Genomic DNA, 22,033 nt, shown 5'->3' with positions numbered 1-22,033 from the left:
AGGACTTTTGGGACTGGTTTCTTAATATAATATTTTATTTAGACTTACAGTGATATGCAGCAAGTATGAGTATTTCATTTCTTTTTATTTCCAAATGATATTCCATTGCATGGGTAGATCACATTTTATTTATCCATCCATCAGTTGATAGGCATTTGAGTTCTTTTAATTTTTCCCACAAATAATACTGCTGTGAAAACTTGTGCACAATTTTTATGTGGTCATATATTACCATTTCCTCTTCATTTTATACCTAGGAGTGGAATTGCCAAGTCATATGGTAACTCTGTTTAACTTTTAAGGAGTTGGCAGGCTTTTCTGAAGTGACTATACCACTTTACGTCCCCACTACCTATGTGTGAGAGTTTCTACTTTTCCATATCTTCACTAGCACTAGTTTATTTTTTCTCTTAAAGATTTTATTTACTTATTTGACAGACAGAGATCACAAGTAGGCAGAAAGGCAGTCAGAGAGAGAGGGGGAAGCAGGCTCTCCGCTGAGCAGAAAGCCCGATGTGGGGCTCGATCCCAGGACCCTGAGATCATGACCCGAGCTGAAGGCAGAGGCTTAACCCACTGAGCCACCCAGGAACCCCTAGCACTAGTTTTTGTCTGTCTTTTTTATTATGTCCATTCTAGTGGGTATGAAGTGACTGTTTCATACTATTTCAGCATATTTTTATAGCTTCTTTATCATTTTTCTTTAGAATGTCCAAATAATTTGTACTTACTCTATTCTTCTCAGATTTCTGAGGCCTCTGCTAGATCTCTAAAATGACAAAAGCAATGATATTGAACATTCAGTTAAAATTACAACATTTACAACAAAAGAGCTTAGTATGGCTTTATCCCTAGAGTTGGCAAAATAGCATATATGTAATAAATAGTGTATCTGACCTGAGAGATAGAATGTAGAGTAATGTGAAATAATCTCACTACAGTCCTAGTGCTAGACAACTGTGAAGGCTTTCACTCCAGTTATTTGACTTATGACAATAATCACAGCACCAACAAGACAACAACAACAAAAATAAAAATAGATAACCTGGGGCGCCTGGGTGGCTCAGTGGTTAAAGCCTCTGCCTTCGGCTCAGGTCATGATCCCAGGGTCCTGGGATCGAGCCTCACATCGGGCTCTCTGCTCAGCAGGGAGCCTGCCTCCTCCTCCTCTCTCTCTCTGCCTGCCTCTCTGCCTACTTGTGATCTGTCTGTCAAATAAATAAAAATCTTTAAAAAAAAAATAGATAACCTATATTGAAGTCTTCATATATTTCTACCAGGTGTTGTTCTACATATATTTACATATATTCACCTTCTTAATTTCTATGACAACCCCACTGACTAGGTGCTTTTATTCTCAGCTCTCAGATGAGCAAACATATCCAGATAACTAGCTTATTGTCTACCTTTTCACAGGTTAAAGTAGGGGAAAAGAGACTACCTTAAAAATAGCTAAAATATAAAAATTTACAAAGGTTAAGAACAGTTGTTTTGTGTAGCTCTGCCCAGATCGTCACAGATCTCTTTTGAATATTTTTGTTGTCTACCCTCTTCCCACTTTCTGTGCTTTCACACTCATCAATCCATTGTTTTTGGAAGACTGCCCTCAGATGACTGGAGACCATCCCTTCCCATCCCAGGCGGGAGAGCTCAAAGCTTGGGAATTTTCCCTGAAATTTTAGATATTTTCCCACTAATAAAACTCTTTTCTGTCTTGTTTTCCCCACCCCCTTACTGGTTTTCCCTGAAAGTTTTTGTTTGTTTTTTATGAATCACTTCTACACAAATCCTCATCTCACCGTTGGCTTCTGTAGGACACAAAACATGTGCAGGAAGGAGAAACTTGATAACATATTTAAATAGAACATGGTATGTGAGAAAGAAGAATTATGTCAAGCTAAAAACAAGAAAAATAGAAAATTCCCTTCAACTAGCAGGAATTTACATTAGAAATGAATGGGTTGTCATGATTTGAAAATGTAGGAATGGGCTATTTACCCAGAAAAAAAAACTGTGAACTTGCTTTATGGGAAGACTTTACATGTATATAACAACTTTTCTGGGCTGGTTTCAATATAATGTGGTCCTTATGGAGCAAAATAACTAACTCAGTGGCTTCCCAGAGCCTCTTTGGCTCTGATAATTATGTAAGAGTACAACATTATCATTAACCTAAGCAGAAAGCCTTTTTGATTATGCATTGTGCTAAGGGCTTTACAATGATGGTTAAATAGATTCAGTCCTTGCCTTTTGGGAACTTAGGAGAGCAAGCTTTTAAAAAGAAATAAAGGAAATCTGCTGTTTATGGTGTACTACAAAGAGGCATTAAAATAAATGAGAATGAAGATCACTTCAAGGAAGCATTAATGGTTTACAAATAATCAGTATTTCAGAAAGGGAATATTCAGAAATGGTATCCACTTGGATTTTACAAAAGAGATATGGACAAGAAAAATATATTATTGGCATGTCTACTCTAAATTGATCCATTTTTTAAAAGATTTTATTTATTTATTTGACAGACAGAGATCACTAGTAGGCAGAGAGGCAGGCAGAGAGAGAGGAGGAAGCAGGCTTCATGCTGAGCAGAGAGCCCGATGTGGGGCTCGATCCCAGAACCCTGGGATCATGACCTGAGCTGAAGGCAGAGGCTTTAACCCACTGAGCCACCCAGGTGCCCCGATCCATTTATTTTTAATTGATCCATTTTTCAGGGAATGTAGGAAGAAAAAGGAAAAAAGAAGGTGAACCATGAGAGACTATGGACTCTGAAAAACAGTCTGAGGGTTTTGAAGGGGTGGAGGGTGGGAGGTTGGGGGAGCCAGGTGGTGGGTATTAAGGAGGGCACATATTGCATGGAGCACTGGGTGTGGTGCAAAAACAATGAGTTCTGTTACACTGAAAAGAAAAAGAAAGAAAGAAAGAAAGAAAGAAAGAAAGAAAGAAAGAAAGTCTGCTACCAAAAAAAAAAAAAAAGAAAAGAAGTAACATAATGAAATGAAATAAAACAGTTTTTACCATTACATAATATTAAGGGGAAAGATAAAATAAGTTTATCAGAAAAATCTAAAGATATGATGCATTTATATGCAGTGTTTTTTTTTTTTAAGATTTATTTATTTATTTATTTATTTGACAGAGAGAGAGAGAGAGAGAGAGTATGTGCACAAGCAGGGAGAGTAGCAGAGGGAGAGGGAGAAGCAGGTTCTCCACTGAGCAGGGAGCCCAATGTAGGGCTCAATCCCACAACCCTGGGACATGACCTGAGCTGAAGGCATATGCTTAACTGACTGAGCCACCCAGGTGACCTACATGCAGTTATTTTTTTTTAAGATTTTATTTATTTATTTGACAGAGATCACAAGTAGGCAGAGAGGCAGGCAGAGAGAGAGAGGAAGGGAGGCAGGCTCCCTGCTGAGCAGAGAGCCCCATGCGGGGCTCCATCCCAAGACCCTGGGATCATGACCAGAGCCGAAGGCAGAGGCTTTAACCCACTGATCCACCGGTGCCCCCATGCAGTAAGTTTTAATAAAATGATGACAAAAGAAAAATGTTAGTGGTCAGGATATTAAAAAAAAAACTTTTGTAGGATAAATTCCCATTATATCATTGAGGGGAGCAAATTAATATTTTCTAGTACAGGACTGTATGCCATGACCCAATAAACCAAGAAACAGACTGTTAACTCTAAAGAACAAACTGATGGTTACCAGAGGGGAGGTGGGTGGGGGGGAATGGGTGAAACAGGTGATGGGGATTAAGGAGTGGACTTGTGATGAACACCAGCTGGTATATGGTCGTGTTAAATCACTGTATTGTACACCTGGAACTAATATGACACTGTATGTTAAATATACTGGAATTAAAATATAAACGGAAAAATAGAGGAAAAAAGAAAGTGATACTTTTTGGTTTTGAATCTCTAAACATGTTTTGACCCGAGCAATTCTAAAACTAATGTTTTTCTGAGTTTCTTAGAGTGATAAAGAAAGGAAGTAGTTCTCAAGTGTGAAAGTAGTTTGCAAGACTGAACGACTGAGGTTTAAATACATGCATGTGTGTATGTATTTGATATAAGGGTTTAGGGAAAGGTTTGAGTAGATTGGTAGGAATTAGGAGTAAGCAGAAGAGATATATAACACATACCCTTCAAATAACTTTATTTTTTTATTTTGTTCAGTTAGCCATCATATAGTACATCATTAGTTTTTGATGTAGTATTCAATGATTCATTAGATGTATAACACCCAGTGCAGATCACAACACATGCCCTCCTTATTACAAATAACTATGTTTTAAAAGTAATCGCATACACATTGTAAAACTGGCATTTGTAGTACAATATATTTTTTTCCTAAAACTGCTTTATTACTTTACCTCAATCACATAGATAATGAGGCTGTTTTCAGGTTTTCTAAATAGACTAGAAATGTGGGCAGAGATTTAAAAACAAATCCAAATGTATTGTCTTCACACTTTCCTGTGTGAGTACTGAATAAAGACATATTTTCAGATGTGCAAAAACATAAAATACATTTCACCCTTTCTTAGAATATTGTGTAAGGATGTTATCCATCAGAAATAGAGAGTAAACCAAAAAAGAAGAGAGCAGTGAAGAGAAGTTCCATGATTATGGCTATTTAGAAGGTTCTTCTAGTAAGTTATCTGACCCAATTAAAAAAAAAAAAGGAGGGCGGACTTCAGAAGATAAATGTCTGGGGAAGTGATTTTATTTTGTCCTTTATAATTTGGAACAAGGTAAGGAAGCAATAAATTTAGAAGATAAGAAGATAATATAAAGATAAGAAGATAATATAAAGCATAAAAGATCTTTAACACTCACTTTTATGGGAGTGATTAGGCCAATTGATGATAAAATCCAATCAAGATCAACCAAAACAAAACAAAACAAAAAATGTTTGGATTATTGAATGGGTGGTAAAAGAACTGGTGCAGCTCTTTAAATACAAAAAAATATAGAATTGGAAATAAAGAGTATAAGAGTCATATTTATAGAACAAAACATAAATAGTGTAAACTTAGAAAAGCAAATTAATATAAAAGTGGAACAAGAATTACCCCAAAGATACAGATGTAGTGAAAAGAAGCGCCATCTGTACCCCAATGTTTATAGCAGCAATGGCCACGGTCGCCAAACTGTGGAAAGAACCAAGATGCCCTTCAATGGATAAGGAAGATGTGGTCCATATACACTATGGAGTATTATGCCTCCATCAGAAAGGATGAATCCCCAACTTTTGTAGCAACATGGACGGGACTGGAAGAGATGATGCTGAGTGAAATAAGTCAAGCAGAGAGAGTCAATTATCATATGGTTTCACTTATTTGTGGAGCATAACAAATAGCATGGAGGACAAGGGGAGATGGAGAGGAGAAGGGAGTTGAGGGAAATTGGAAGGGGAGGTGAACCATGAGAGACTATGGACTCTGAAAAACAATCTGAGGGTTTTGAAGGGGTGGGGGGTGGGAGGTTGGGGGAACTAGGTGGTGGGTATTGGAGAGGGCACAGATTGCATGGACCACTGGGTGTGGTGCAAAAACAATGAATACTGTTACGCTGAAAATAAATTAAATTTTTTTTTTTAAAAAGTGGAACAAGAAGACAGGCAAGAAACATATTTTCTTCTTTCACACAGGAAATATATCAGTCTGGCTTAAAATTGAAATATTTGTTTTACAATGTAATTATAGTGAAGCTGACCTCTTAATGCTGTTTCATGTTAATTTTTTCTAATTTCTAAAATACCTAGATGGATCTTCATATAACCCCATTTTATAAAATCATATCTATCTTTATCTGTATATATGTTTTAGAAAGATAGCTGGGATGACAGTTTCCTGATGTTTGTTTCTAGTATTTTTTACCTCTAGTTTTTAATATCATTTGATCTTTTTAATATTGAAAATAAATTATTTTATAAAATAAGCCATTCCAAGAAAAACTCAATTACTAAAATTAATTTGAAAATCAGTACAGCTTTATGTATAAGGTCATAAAAAAACCACACACAACTGCAGTAACTTTGATTTATAATATAGCAAATTGTCTATTGTATATAACCTTAAAAAGTTTTATTCAAAACAATTTCATAACCTCCCAAATTACCGCTATTCTTATTATCCCAGTATATAAACTTTACCTGTGTTTTTTGGGAAAAAAATTTATTTTAAGGCTTTTTAACTGTGGTTTAAAAAAATCCAGTTAACCCATATAACTCTAACATAAAAGAATGTAGATTAAAAGCACAAGATACCTTATTGGCAAGATATAGGTCACTGTGGGATGAGGTTCAACCCAAATCTCTCCCTCTCTTTTTCAGTGTTCTTCAGATTTTATGAACTCTTTTTGCTTTTCAAAGGTCTGAAAATTGAATGTATTTTATTTTACTAGATATGGAAAGAAGTAAGCAATGATCTCTGATAAAGATTTGAGACACAGTATACTTACTGGTTTGGATAAGAGTATATATCAGAAAACATTAGTATCTTAGAAACCCAGGTAAAAAACATTAATCTATAATTATCTGGATGTTTTCTAACCAGAATTTATTATATACAGAAAGCCTAGTTTGCATCAGCTATTCTCAGGGCTCTGGGTGGCTCAGTTGGTTAAGCGCCTGCCTTCAGCTCAGGTCATGATCCTGGGGTCCTGGGACCAAGTCCCACATAGTGCTCCCTGCTCAGTAGGGAGTCTGCTTCTCCCTTTACCTGCAGCTCCCCTTACTCGTGCTCTCTCACTCTCAAATAAATAAATAAAATATTTTAAAGGTAAATAAACAAATCAGCTATTCTACATGCTTTTTATTCACCAACAAAATTAGTCCAAATGGTGAGACTCCAATCAGGGATATCTTCTCTCATCAGGCTGGCCAGCTTGCTCTGCTTCATTTCCTTTCATTTCTTGTTTTCCCATCAGGTCACTGTTAGCAGATCATGCAGCCTATCATTATAACATGGAGTGCTAAGTATGAGTTTTTCACTTTCAATAGGCACCCACTTTACAGCAACTGCTTCGAGTCAATTATCCAAAAATATATAACAAAAAACCTTCTGTTTGGACCAATGGGCTTGTGGGATAAATTGTATTCAGATAAAATTAATGTGTTCTTGAAATGTTTATACAATTATTATTTTTTTGTTAATCCAACTTCTCCTCTGATTCCTATCAGTTATCTTAATTAGGGACTCAATAGCTATCTTCCTAGACCCTGGCTTCCATATTTCCCATAGTATTAGATGTCCTGTAATGCTCACTTATTTCCTTCTAGCATCTCAGAACACTTTATTCCAGTGGGACTTTTTTTTATTTTATTTTTTGTCTGAATATTTATTTTTATTTTTTTAATTTTTTAATTTTTTTATAAATACATATTGTATTTTTTATCCCCAGGGGTGCAGGTCTGTGAATCACTATGTTTACTCACTTTACAGCACTCACCATAGCACATACCCTCCCCAATGTCCATAACACCACCCTCCTTTCCTGACCCCGCTCCCCCCAGTAACCCTCAGTTTGTTTTGTGACATTAAGAGTCACTTATGGTTTGTCTCCCTCCCAATCCCATCTTGTTTCATTTATTCTTTTCCTACCCCCCAAACCTCCCACATTGCATCTCCACTTCCTCATCTCAGGGAGATCATATGAGAGTTGTCTTTCTCCGATTGACTTATTTCACTAAGCATAATACCCTCTAGTTCCATCCATGTAATTGCAAATGGCAAGATTTCATTTCTTTTGATGGCTGCATAGTATTCCATTATATATATATACACCACATCTTCTTTATCCATTCATCTGTTGATGAACATCTAGGTTCTTTCCATAGTTTGGCTATTGTGGACATTGTTGCTATAAACATTCGGGTGCACATGCCCCTTCGGATCACTATGTTTGTATCTTTAGGGTAAATACACAGTAGTGCAATTCCTGGGTCATAGGGTAGCTCTATTTTCAAATTTTTGAGGAACCACCATGCTGTTTTCTAGTGTGGTTGCACCAGCTTGCATTCCCACCAACAGTGTACGAGGGTTCCCCTTTCTCTGCATCCTTGCCAGTATCTGTTGTTTCCTGACTTGTTAATTTCAGCCATTCTGACTGGTGTGAGGTGATATCTCATTGTGGTTTTGATTTGTATTTCTCTGATGCTGAGTGATGTGGAGCACTTTTTCATGTGTCTGTTGGCCATCTGGATGTCTTCTTTGCAGAAATGTCTGTTCATGTCCTCTGCCCATTTCTTGATTGGATTATTTGTTCTTTGGGTGTTGAGTTTGCTAAGCTCTTTATAGATTTTGGATACTAGCCCTTTATCTGATATTTCATTTGCAAATATCTTCTCCCATTTTGTCAGTTGTCTTTTGGTTTTGTTAACTGTTTCCTTTGCTGTGCAAAGGCTTTTGATCTTGATGAAATCCCAATAGTTCATTTTTCCCTTTGCTCCCCTTGCCTTTGGCGATGTCCCAGGAAGAAGTTGCTGTGGCTGAGGTCAAAGAGGTTGCTGCCTGTGTTCTCCTCAAGGATTTTGATGGATTCCTTTCTCACATTGAGGTCCTTCATCCATTTTGAATATATTTTTGTGTGTGGTATAATGAAATGGTCCAATTTCATTTTTCTGCATGTGGCTGCCTAATTTTCCCAACACCATTTGTTGAACAGACTGTCTTTTTTTCCACTGGACATTCTCTCCTGCTTTGTCGAAGATTAGTTGACCATAGAGTCGAGGGTCTATTTCTGGGCTCTCTATTCTGTTCCATTGATCTATGTGTCTGTTTTTGTGCCAGTACCATACTGTCTTGATGACAGCTTTGTAATAGAGCTTAAAGTCTGGAATTGTGATGCCACCAACTTTGGCTTTCTATTGGTTCCATATAAATTTTAGGATTATTTGTTCCATTTCTTTGAAAAAAATGGATAGGATTTTGATAGGGATTGCATTAAATGTGTAGATTGCTTTAGGTAGCATAGACATTTTCACAATATTTATTCCTCCAATCCAGGAACATGGAACATTTTTCCATTTCCTTGTGTCCTCAATTTCTTTAATGAGTACTTTATAGTTTCCTGAATATAGATTCTTTGCCTCTTTGGTTAGGTTTATTCCTAGGTATCTTATGGTTTTGGGTGCAATTGTAAATGGGATTGACTCCTTAATTTCTCTTTCTTCTGTCTTGTTGTTGATGTAGAGAAATGCAACTGATTTCTGTGCATTGATTTTATATCCTGACACTTTACTGAATTCCTGTACAAGTTCTAGCAGTTTTGGAGTGGAGTCTTTTGGGTTTTCCACATATAGTATCATATCATCTGCAAAGAGTGATAGTTTGACTTCTTCATTGCTGATTTGGATGCCTTTAATTTCTTTTTGTTGTCTGATTGCTGAGGCTATGACTTCTAGTACTATGTTGAAAAGCAGTGGTGATAATGGACATCCCTGCCATGTTCCTGGCCTTAGCAGAAAAGCTTTCAGTTTTTCTCCATTGAGAATGATATTTGCTGTGGGTTTCTCATAGATGGCTTTGATAATATTGAGGTATATGCCCTCTATCCCTACACTTTGAAGAGTTTTGATCAGGAAGGGATGCTGTACTTTGTCAAATGCTTTTTCAGCATCTATTGAGAGTATCATATGTTTTTTGTTCTTTCTTTTATTAATGTATTGTATCACATTGATTGATTTGCAGATGTTGAACCAACCTTGCAGCCCTGGAATAAATCCCACTTGGTCGTGGTGAATAATCTTTTTAATGTACTGTTGGATCCTATTGGCTAGTATTTTGGTGAGAATTTTTACATCTGTGTTCATCAAGGATATTGGTCTGTAATTCACTTTTTTGATGGGATCCTTGTCTGGTTTTGGGATCAAGGTGATGCTGGCCTCATAAAATGAGTTTGGAAGTTTTCCTTCCATTTCTATTTTTTGGAACACTTTCAGGAGAATAGGTATTAATTCTTCTTTATATGTTTGGTAGAATTCCCCTGGGAAGCCATCTGGCCCTGGGCTTTTGTTTGTTTGGAGATTTTTGATGACTGTTTCAATCTCCTTAATATGGATCTGTTCAGGTTTTTTATTTCTTCCTGGGTCAGTTGTGGTAGTTTATCTGTCTCTAGGAATGCATCCATTTCTTCCAGATTGTCAAATTTGTTGGCATAGAGTTGTTCATAATATATTCTTATAATTGTTTATATTTCTTTGGTGTTGGTTGTGATCTCTCCTCTTTCATTCATGATTTTATTTATTTGGGTTCTTTCTCTTTTCTTTTTGATAAGTCTGGCCAGGGGTTTATCAATCTTATTCTTTCAAAGAAGCAGCTCCTAGTTTCATTGATTTGTTCTATTGTTTTTTTGGTTTCTATTTCATTGATTTCTGCTCTGATCTTTATGATTTCTCTTCTCCTGCTGGGTTTAGGCTTTCTTTGTTGTTCTTTCTCTAGCTCCTTTAGGTGTAGGGTTAGGTTGTGTATGAGACCTTTCTTGTTTCTTGAGAAAGGCTTGTACCACTATATATTTTCCTCTCAGGACTGCCTTTGCTGTGTCCCACAGATTTTGAACTGTTGTGTTTTCATTATCATTTTTTCCATGATTTTTTTCAATTTTTCTTTAATTTCTTGGTTGACCCATTCATTCTTTAGAAGCATGCTGTGTAGTCTCCATGTATTTGGGTTCTTTCCAAATTTCCTCTTGTGATTGAGTTCTAGCTTCAGAGCATTGTGGTCTGAAAATATGCAGGGAATGATCCCAATCTTTTGATACTGGTTGAGACCTGATTTGTGACCCAGGATGTGATCTATTCTGGAGAATGTTCCATGTGCACTAGAGAAGAATGTGTATTCTGTTCTTTTGGGTTGAAATGTTCTGAATATATCTGTGATGTCCATATGGTCCAGTGTGTCATTTAAGACTGGTGACTAGAACAGGGTCACCCACTTAATTTTGGGAGTATTTTGGTCTCTTAAAAGAAACTACCTCCCAAAATCTTAAAGAATGAAAAACATATATAAGGTAAACACAATGGAGGGATAGAATATGCCTATAATGATGAACAATTTTTTTTTAATTTCTTAAAAAGGAGTTGATAAATTAAGTTGGTTGGGAGAATAAAGAAAAAGAAAGTGGAGAGATTTTGCTCAGGCTGGAGACTAGAACAAGCCCGGAGCTAGATTTAGGGTATATTTTGATCTATTAGAAGTTGTACCCCCAATTTTTTTTAGAAGAAAAAACCCTATGTGTATACAAAAAAAAAAGTTAGATACAATGAAGTATAAAATATGACTATAATAATGGAGGTTCAAAAAAGATTATTATTTTTTTATAAAAGGCATTGTTAAGATAAACTAGTTAAAAAACATTAAAAGAGGAGAGGGTAAAAGTTAAAAAATATTTAGAAGAAGAAAAAAATTAAAATTAAAAAAAATTAAATTAACTGCAAGAATAAAGAATCATGGGGAGAATGCCATGTATTTCATGCCTTGCTTTCTCCTCCTCTAGAATTCCACTGTTCTCCTTGGTAAGTGAACTTGGTCCTGGCTGGATTTCTTGTTGATCTTCTGGGGGAGGGGCCTGTTGTAGTGATTCTCAAGTGTCTTTGCCCCAGGTGGAATAGCACTGCCCTTACCAGGGTCTGGGCTAAGTAATCCGCTCAGGTTTGCTTTTGGGAGCTTTTGTACCCTGAATACTTTCTGTAGAGTTCCAGAGGACAGGAATGAAAATGGCGGCCTCCCAATCTTTGGCCCGGAGGAGCCGAGAGCTCGGGTCCCCACTCCTCAGTGCACCCTCAGAAAAAAGCGCTCAATCACTCCCATCTCCCTGGCCTCTGGCTGTGCTCTGAGCTCACCCAGCCTGTGACCTGTTCAAGGTAACCCCGAGTTGAGAGCTCACTCCTTGTCTCTGTCTCTGTAGCCGGCTTCCCTGCTCTAATACCTGTGAGATCTGCGACACTCAGACACCCCTGAACCTTCTGTGACCCTGCTAGACCTGGGGCCACACTGACCCCGTGTGGGCTTCACCCCGGTTTAGCCTCTGGAGCGATGTCCCTCTGTGGAGCAGACTTTTAAAAGTCCTGATTTTGTGCTCCATTGTTCCACCCTTGCCGGGAGCCGGCCCCTCCCCCCATGGTCTATCTTCCTGTCGCTTTGGATTCACTTCTCCGCCATCCTACCTTTCTGGAAGTGGTGGATTTTCTGTTTCTAGAATTGCTGCTCTTCTTCTCTCCCATCTGCTGTTGGATTTGTAGGTGTTGCAATGAATTGATAAGCTATCTAGCTGATCTCCTGCTACCTGATGTAGTCTCAGCCTGCTACTTCTCCGCCATCTTGACTCCTCCCCTCCAGTGGGATTTTAATCCCTCTTGTGCACTCATTTGACATTCAAGGAAGTTCATAGTGTTTCTCCCATGGTTCCCATCCCAGAAATGCCATTTCTACTCACCTTTTTCTATCTGGTCATACTTGATAATATGCAGTCCACCAAGAACTTTCTTGTTCTCTAAATCTGAATGGAGAGTGACATACAGCTTAGCACTTAGTCATTCTTTAATTGTTTCCTACAAGATAATTTTATCTCCACATCTGAACTATAAATTCCCTGAGTGCAATAATATGTCCTAATCTTTATCCAGTACTACCACAGTGCTGAGCATATTTGATACCTGTTTAATTAATACTTGTTTTTATTTATTTGATTTAAGACTTAGACTTGTGATGAGAAGCTATTTTCAGTTAAAAATCAACAAACAGACAGGGGTACATGGTTGGCTCAGTTGGTTGACCATTCAATTCTTGATTTCAGCTCAGGTCATGATCTCAGGGTCCTGGGATCAAGCTCCACATGTGGCTTCCCACTCAGCACACAGTCTGCTTGAGATTCCCTCTCTGCCTCTCCCCTCCATGTACACTCTCTCTCTCTCAAATAAATAAATAAATCTTTAAAAATAAGTAAACCAATAGACAAATAAAACACAACCTCACATCTCTTACACAATATTTCTAGGCTCTCTGTATTATCTTAATATTTATGTTTGAATGACTCAAACCAAAACATACTTAGAAGGAAACTAGTGTTGTTGTAAATATTTATGGTAATGACTTATGGTAAATAAATAAATAATAATTCAATAGGATGGCCTGTAAACCAGGCTTCAGAGCTCCTGTTTTCAAACATAGGTCAATCTGTCTTTAATATAGCTATGTCCTCTAGTTGGTAAATGGATCATTTTGTTTGCACATAGTAACCTGTATATTTATTTTTTTTAGCACTTTTCCCATTACAGTATCTTAGCATATATTTCTCTTTTTTCTGAGCCTATGGGTCCATTATGATGTCCAGCAACTCTCTTCTCTTCACTATAATATTATCGATGCTGACATGATGCCTAGTACTTAAGAGGTGTTTAAAATATGTGTTGGAAGAATAGAAGGATACATAGATGAAAGTTTAAATTACTTACTGGGTCATAAAAAATATCCTTTCCTGTTAAAATAAGTGGCCCTCCATTTTTGGATTGTTTGATGTCCTAAGACACTAAGAAGACAAATAGTAGATATTGAAGATTAAATCTAATCAAAGCTCTCTCCCTGTACAACTATAAAAATTGATAGACATGGCCTTACAGCATGGAATATGAGTAGTTTCCTGAATCATTTCGGAGTGGCATTTAATATCTTTTTTAAACAAAAGATGTCTTTACCAATTAAATTCAATAGTCATTTAACTTTTTCAGTTCCTCAATTTTCTCATCTCTAGAATGCCTATAATTACTTCTCTGTACCTATTTCCTACGTGAATTAAAATTTAGGCCCCTGCCATATTATTCCTAAGCCCTTCCACATATATCCATGGATACTGACTTATGTTAGGGAAATCAGGAAAAAGATAGTTATCATAACCTAGTGGGGAGACAGCAATGGGACAATAAAGGGAAAACTATGTGAGAAGTCCATGCCAGTGAGTTGGGGCAGGAATCTGTAGAACTTAGTGCTGATCTCAAAGAGAAATCAAGTGTCAAAATAATTAATATTAGGATTCAAAATGTACACTAAAAGAGGATTTCAAAAATTGATTCTTTGTTTATGTCATGTATATGCCTATACAATTGCAGGATTCAAAAGAATTCTGAGTCTTATAGTTACATAGATATTTTTACCCAAATGCCTCCTATAGTGAAGGTTCAGGGAGTTGGCTAATTTTATGTTTTTTAACTTGTCACTCAGCACTTTGTTTCCTCTCTGGACATGCAGAAAAATTCTAAAATCTATTCCTGTCAAACAGTTTTCTTACATGGGAATTTGGTTTAAACCAGCTCTGTTGCTATGTCACCTAGTTTTAGTTAGTGGAAAAATACAGAATCAAAAACTGAACTTGCATTATTTTTGTACCCACTACCTCCATATTGGTTTAGTCTCATCAATTGAATTTGCAAATGATCAAAAGTGGCCCAGTGCTATAAAAAAGTAACTATGCTTTTTAGGATTCACATACTAATACATATCTTTCACATATATATATACATATATATACATATATATACATATATATACATATATATATACATATATACACATATATATATATATATTTGTGTTTATGTATAGTAGAAAAGATAGCATGATGTAGTAGTTGTTGAAGGTAAAGAGACCCAAGACTCAGTCTTAGTTTAGATAGCAGAAAGCCCAGTATTCTTGAACAGTTACGTTTTGCTGTGGATCTCTTTTCCTATCTGCAGTGGATATTAATAATAATAATTAATTTTCAGGGATATTATTAAAATTAAAACATTATATTTTAACTGCCTGGAACAGTTCCTGGCATCAGAGCACATTTGCTAGACTTACTAGCATTTTCAAATGTGGAGGTGATATTATATATATATTATGAGCTGAATTGTGTCCACCCTGCTGTATAAAGTCACATGTGGAAACTCTAAACTCCAGTACCTCAGAATGTGACAGTATTTAGAGAGAAGGCCTTTAAAGAGGTAATTAAGTTAAAATAAAGCCATGGGTGGGCCCTAATCTGACCTGACTGGTATTTTTGTAAGAAAAGAATGTTAAGATACCTCAATCCCAGGGCCTCTCACCTAGAAGAAAGACCATTTGAAGACACAAGTAGAAAGCAGCCATCTGTAAGCCAAGGAGTGCGCTCAGAAGAAACAAAACCTGCAGACACTTTGGTATCAGGCTTCTAGCTTCCAAAACTGGGAGAAATCATTTCCATTGTTTAAGCCACCCAGTCTGCAGTACTTTGTTTGGCAGCCCTGGGAAACTAATTGGATGGATGGATGGATGGATCTATCTATCTATTTAAAGCAGGTCAACAAATGGTCATATTAAAATAGAATGATAATAATATGCTGGGTTTTCCTGAATCATTTTTTTATGGTCCACCACCTAGAGTATATAGTTAAAGAAAACTAGAAATAAAGTTAAAGAAAGGTTAAAAATAAAAAAAATATTTTTACTTTTTTATTGACTAATAACTTACAAGGCATAAAGAACACAAATCTTAAATGTATATCCCAATGAATGTGTACATATGTACATCTACCACCCACATCAAGACTTAGAACATTTTCAGTTTCCTAGAAATCACTCATTCCCATCCAGGTCAACAACCAGGCCTTTCCATTAGAATAATCACTTGTGACTTCTAATATTATATATACTTTGAACTTTTTATAAATGAAATCACACATTACTCTTGGTTATGGTTTCTTTCACATAACATCATGTGTGTGAAATCCATCCATGCTGTTTTGTGTTAAGTAATTCATTTATTCTTTCCATTTCTGAGTAGCACTCCACTATATGAATATACTCCAATTTATTTATTTTAGGGTTGATAATTTGGGTAGTTTTTTTCATATTTATGAAGCAATTTGCTATGAACATTCTTGTAACTAATTTTTTAATTGATAAACTGAAAATTTTTTCTAATTTTTAATTTTTTTACATTTTTTAAAAGATTTAGTTTTCAAGAGAGAGAGCACACATAAGCAGGGGGAAGGGCAGAGGGAAATAGTTTCAAGCAGACTCCCCACTGAGTGCAGAGCCCCCTAAAGGCTTCCTCTCACACCCTGAGATCATGAGCTATACTGAAATTAAGAGTCAGACATTTAACTGAGCCCCTAAGTTTTTAAAAAAATTTGATTATATTTGACACACGATGTTACATTATGTTAAGTGTACAACATTGCCATTCAACAACTCTATGCATTGTGCTATGTTCATTGCATTGTTAGCTACTATCTGTCACCATACAACATTCTTACAATAACATCGCTTATATTACCTGTGCTATACCTTTTATTCCTATGAATCCTTCATTCCATAACTGGAATCCTCTATCTCCCACTTCCTTCATCCATTTTGTCAACCCCTGAAATCTCTCTTCTCTGGCAACCAGCAGTATCTTTTCTGTATTTATAGGTCTGATTCTTCATTTGTTTTGTATTTTAGAGTCCATACATAGTAAAGTCATTTGGTATTTGTCTTTCTCTGTCAGAGTTAGTTCACTTAGCATAATATCCTCCAGGTCCATCCATGTTGTCGCAGATGACAGTATCTTAACCATTTTTATGGCTGAATAATGTGTGTGTGTGTGTGTGTGTGACATCTTATTTAGCCATTCGTCTATTGATGGACACTTGTATGAGTAGACGTAAGCACTCATTTTGGGGGGGGGGTTAAAAAGTATATAGCAATTCTCTAAAATGTCTCCATTTTAATGTTAGTCATACTATAAAGCCACTATTTTTCTACCTTCTGAGTATTGCCTTTTATTCTCTTCACGACAATTTTCTAATGTTTCTGAACTGGTGATGATCTTGTCCCCTAGGGAATATTTGGCAATGTCTGGAGATATTTTTTAAGTTGTATTTAAATTCCAGTTAACATACAATGTAATATTAATTGTAATATTAATTTCAGGTGTACAATAAAGTAATTCATCACTTCTATACATCACCCTGTGCTCATCATAACAAGTGTCCTCCTTAATCCCCATCACTTCCTTTACCCATTTCCCCACCCACCTCCCCTCTGATAACCATCAGTTTGTTGTTGGGAGTTGGGAGTCTGTCGATTGTCACAACTGAGGGGATTGCTACAGGCATCTTGTGAGCAGTAATCTAGGATTGTTGCATACCGTACAATGCACAGGACAGACCCCAACAACAAAGAATTATCCTGCTCCACATGTCAGTAGTTCTGCTGTTGAGAAACCTTAGATCTAGATCAACAGGGTTTAATTTTGTATTTTTTAAGTGATTTACTTATTTGAGAGAGAGTATGAAAGTGGGGAAGGGGCAGAGAGAGAGGGAGAGGGAAGCAGATGCCATGCTGAGCACATTCTCCACAGGAGGCTTGACCTCACCACCCTAAGATCATGACCTGAGCCAAAACCAAGAGTCAGTCTCTTAACCAACTGAGTGACCCAGGCACCCCTAATTTTGTATTTTTAACTTTTAGGTATCAACACCATTTTTTATTGCTTGACCAACCCCCAGATTCCTTCTCATGTTTTTTTTGTTTTTGTTTTTTCTTTTTTGTTCTTTGTTTTTGTTGTTGTTGTTGTTGTTTTTAACTCCTAAGGGAAAATAGAAATAGCATCTTCTTCCTTGTTTTATTTGGGGTATTAACTCTCAACACCTATATGGTCTGAATCAAATGAACTCAGACTCTGAAGCTTAACTTTGTCAATAAACATTTCTAGAAAATGGATAAAGTATGTCTTCCCTTTAAGCTTGCGATACTGCATTCTCTGCAAGAAAAAAAATTATATGTATTTGCAAATGCCTCTATTTAGAGCCAGCAAACACCTATGCCATAAGTACTTGTTCCATTTCAAAATGCGTGCAGCTTGAAGTCCCTCCTGTCATTTGCCTAATCTCTGAAACCATAATCAGTTCATTTCCACGACTGCATGTCACTCATTATTTTCCCAGGTAATGTCTTCTAACTTCAAAGTAACTGAAGGTACATTATGTTCTCTTTAGTTACCAGAAATACTCAAAAGAAGAAAAAGAGCATGTTATTTCCATTTTCATGAGTTTAAGCCTTCTCCTCTCCCATATTCCTGGCAATTCACACTTCTGCTTCTGAAAACGGAGCTTAAGAGCAATACCTTAACGTCCACATTTTGCTGACTTTGCATCATCCATCTTCCTACAAATCCAACAGAGGTGATTACTTAGGTCCCCAAATAGGCATAGAGTTTCCACCTGATATTATTGCCTTCATATATTTCAGTGAAGTTGAAATGGAGGAATGGTGTTCAGTGGCTCTGGGGTTTAAGCCCGTGACATGCAATATTTTGGGCTGATAGCTAAGTAGTTGGTGCCTGACACTAAAAGCCAAAAAGTTACCATTCACCCTCTTCACTTTCAAAAATTGAAAAACCAGAGATAATTAAAAGTACTAAACTTGAATATGACCCATTTCAATAATACACAATCACTTCTTAAATTTAAAAGTTGTGATAAATAATTCTGTCTCTTCAGCCTTTAACATGCTAACAAACTTTTGTGGGTTAGTTCTTATGTAACTTAAATATCAGTATATCTTAGCTCTATGGTTCCTTAATTTTATTTTTTTTCTTTTTCAAATTTTTATTTAAATTCTAGTTAGTGAGCATATACTGTAATATTGTTTTCAGGAGTAGAAGTTAGTGATTAATCACTTACATAAAACACCCAGTGCTCATCACAACAAGTGCCTTCCTTAATACCCATTACCCATCTAGCCCATCCCCTCTACCTCCCTCCAGCAAACCTCAGTTTGTTCTCTATCATTAAGAGTCTCTTATCATTTGTTTCCCTCTATTTTTTCCACCTTCTCATATGTTCACCTGTTTTGTTGCTTAAATTCCACATATGAGTGAAATCATATGGTATTTGTCTTTCTCTTACTTCGCTGAGCATAATATACTTTAGCTCCATCCACATCATTGCAAATGGCAAGATTTCATTCCTTTAGATAGCTGAGTGATAATCCAGTGTGTGTGTGTGTGTGTGTGTGTGTGTGTGTGTGTGTGTGTATACACCGCATCTTCCTTATCCATTCATCAGTCAATGGCTATTTGGGCTCTTTCCAGAAATCGGCTATTGTTAATAATGGTGCTATAAACATCGGGGTATATGTACCCCTTCAAATCTGTATTTTTGTATCCTTTAGGTAAATACCTAGTAGTGCAGTTGCTGGATTTGACCCTGAACAGCTACAGCAATCTTAAGAAAGAAGAACAAAGTAGAAGCACTGCATTTCCTGATTTTAAAATATTTCACAAAGTTACATTAGTTAAAACAGCATACTGTTACAGTGTACTGGCATAACAACAAGAATATAGACCACTAGAACAGAAGAGAGAGTCCAGAGATAAACCCATTCACATTTGGTCAACTGATCTTTGACAGGAACACCAAGAATACACAATGTGAAAAGGACAGTTACTTGAATAAATGTCATGAGAAACTTGCATATCCACATGCAAATGAATGAAATTGAACCTTACCTTATACCATACATAAAAAATCAACTCAAAAAAGATTAAAGATTCAAATGATACTCATACTATTCAACCTGATATTATAAAACTCCCAGAAGAAAACATAGGGTAAAAATTTCATGACAATGGTCTTGGCAGTAGTTTCTTGGATATGACACCAGAAGCATAGCCAACAAAAGCAAAAATAGACCAGCGGGACTAAACACACAAGCTAAACAAAACAAACTAAAAAGGTTCTGTACAGCAAAGAAAACATCAGAATGAAAAAGTAGCCTGTGCAAAGGGAATAAATATTTGAAAAACATACATGTAACAAGGGGTTGAGATCCAAAATGTTTTAGGAACTCCTATGACTCAATAGCCCCAAAACAAAAACAAAAACAAAATGGGAAAACAACCTTAATAGGCATTTTCTCAAAGGAGACATACAAATGGCCACAAGCATAAGAAAACATCACTAATCATTATAGAAATGCAAATCAAAACCACACTAAGATACCACCTTACATATGTTAGGATGACTATAAGAAAAAGCAAAGATCCTAAGGGTTGGTGAAAATGTGGATAAATCAGAACTCTTGTACACTATTGGTAGTAATGTAAAATGGTGCAGTTCCTATGGAAAATAGTATGCAGGTTCCTCCAAAAAAATTAAAAGTGCATTATTTCTTAAATGTATAAGATACCTTTTCCATCTAACATCTAGTAATATCTTGTAAACTAAAAGTTCAATGGAATTCACCTTGGAAAATGACAATGCAGTGTCAAACTATTCAGTAATATTTCTCGTTCTAGTCTGAAATTAAAAGTAATATTCAAAAGTCAGTTCTTTAATTATACAGAGTAACAGATTTGAATGTTTCATAGTACCATAAAAGATCCTCTAGTAAACCTTCCCCTTGAATCTATGGTTTTAATCTTCTACCTGAAGAATCCAAAAAGATTCCTCAACATTATCTTCTCTTTGTTAAGACCACCATTATATTGCAATCTTATAGACAATTTACATTTCAATAAAGAGCATTGAATGAATCATTCCTTACGAGTCTGACTATGAAACAAAGCAAGCCTAATGTGAAATCCTGATAGTCATTATTTTGAATTGTGATCAGTAATTTGGGTAAGGAACATTTGCTTTTAATTCGAGAAAGAAAGTATGACTTAAGTTGTCCTTAAATACAGGAGAATCAAATCAGTTCCATATTTGCAGTCACTATGTGTGACCTTCTGAAGAAGATTTCAAAATAAATGCTGCAAAATTTCAGGATTAAGAAAAAGGATATTATCACTAATCATATTCATGCTCATTCCCTTCTCTATTTTTTAATAAGACTTCACCCCCACCTTTACCTTGTACAGTTTTTGGCTCTACAAGTGATATCCTTGTTCCATTTCAAGTCAAGCGACACTGTTAGTTCATTAGTGTTGCAACTCTGGCAAATGAGATCTGAAACTAAACACCTGTCCTTTGACCCTAACTTATTCCTGGCTTATGCAAATGGAGAGAACAGTTAAAGTGCTTTACATGTTTTACCTCTCATATGATGTCTTGGGTTTTATGGTGATAAGGAAAGGTCAATGCATATGAAACTAGTTTTGATAATTTGGTTTTAGCTTTTTTCTTACTAGGCAGGTTTTCAATGTTGTCTTTTTCTTTGTATGTTGAGATCATGTAGAAGTTGCACAGGTTTAAACTTCCACATCTGGTCCAGGGTGGGTTTATAGTTAGATGTCTGAATAACTTCAATAGATAGATTAAAAATTCATCTATTGAATATACTGGTAAAGTTAACATTTAGTTTATGCCTTATGACTCTCCCATTGTGCTGTGCTAACAGTGTGAATATTTCTATAACTATTATATATTATTATTTAAAGATGGAAAATGAAAGCCTCTATGATCTATATTTATCAGCATGAAGTTTTTACTCATTTAGCACCCATTTAATGAGTATTGATTTTAGGGGCGCCTGAGTGGCTCAGTTTATTAAGCAGCCCACTCTTGGGGCGCCTGGGTGGCTCAGTGGGTTAAGCCTCTGCCTTTGGCTCAGGTCATGATCTCAGGGTCCTGGGATCGAGTCCCACATCAGGCTCTCTGCTCAGGAGGGAGCCTGCTTCCCCCCCACACCCCGTCTGCCTCTCTGCCTACTTGTGATCTCTGTCTGTCAAATAAATAAATGAAATCTTAAAAAAAAAAAAAGCAGCCCACTCTTGGATCTCAGCTCAGATCTTTATCCCACCATCATGAGCTCAAGCCCCACACTAGGCTATGGAGCCTACTTTAAAAACTTAAATTGATAAATAGGTATTGATTTTAGTGAATTTATTTTGTCCATTGAAGTTCTCAAAAATAATCCTCTGGATGTAAAATAAATCCACTCTTTTTATTTTGAAGCAAATCAAATAGAATTCTTTGGATAAATTATATAACTGAACTTCTATGGTGATTTATTTCAATAGGAATAGAAAAGATTATTACTATGCAGATAAGGTGACAATGAAAGTCCAGTGAGAAATAAA

At 36.2% G+C, this 22,033-nt stretch overlaps 1 protein-coding gene and 1 long non-coding RNA gene across 2 annotated transcripts in view; one reads left to right on the top strand and one right to left on the bottom strand.

Moving 5' to 3' along the window:
* The window catches only part of IL1RAPL1 (interleukin 1 receptor accessory protein like 1), a 1,432,909-nt gene that overhangs the window by 972,935 nt on the left and 437,941 nt on the right, over positions 1-22,033 (top strand). The window lies entirely within an intron of this gene.
* On the bottom strand, positions 6,883-20,916 carry LOC125092025 (uncharacterized). Its single transcript, XR_007124812.1, has 3 exons — positions 20,864-20,916; positions 12,443-12,505; positions 6,883-6,961 (listed from the first exon to the last, which is right to left on the bottom strand). It is a non-coding gene; the product is annotated as an uncharacterized LOC125092025 (long non-coding RNA).

This window comes from Lutra lutra, chromosome X, assembly GCF_902655055.1.
Source record: "Lutra lutra chromosome X, mLutLut1.2, whole genome shotgun sequence".
NCBI lineage: Eukaryota > Metazoa > Chordata > Mammalia > Carnivora > Mustelidae > Lutra > Lutra lutra.
Note: the sequence above shows the minus strand (reverse complement) of the source record. Positions and strands in the feature narration are given on the sequence as shown.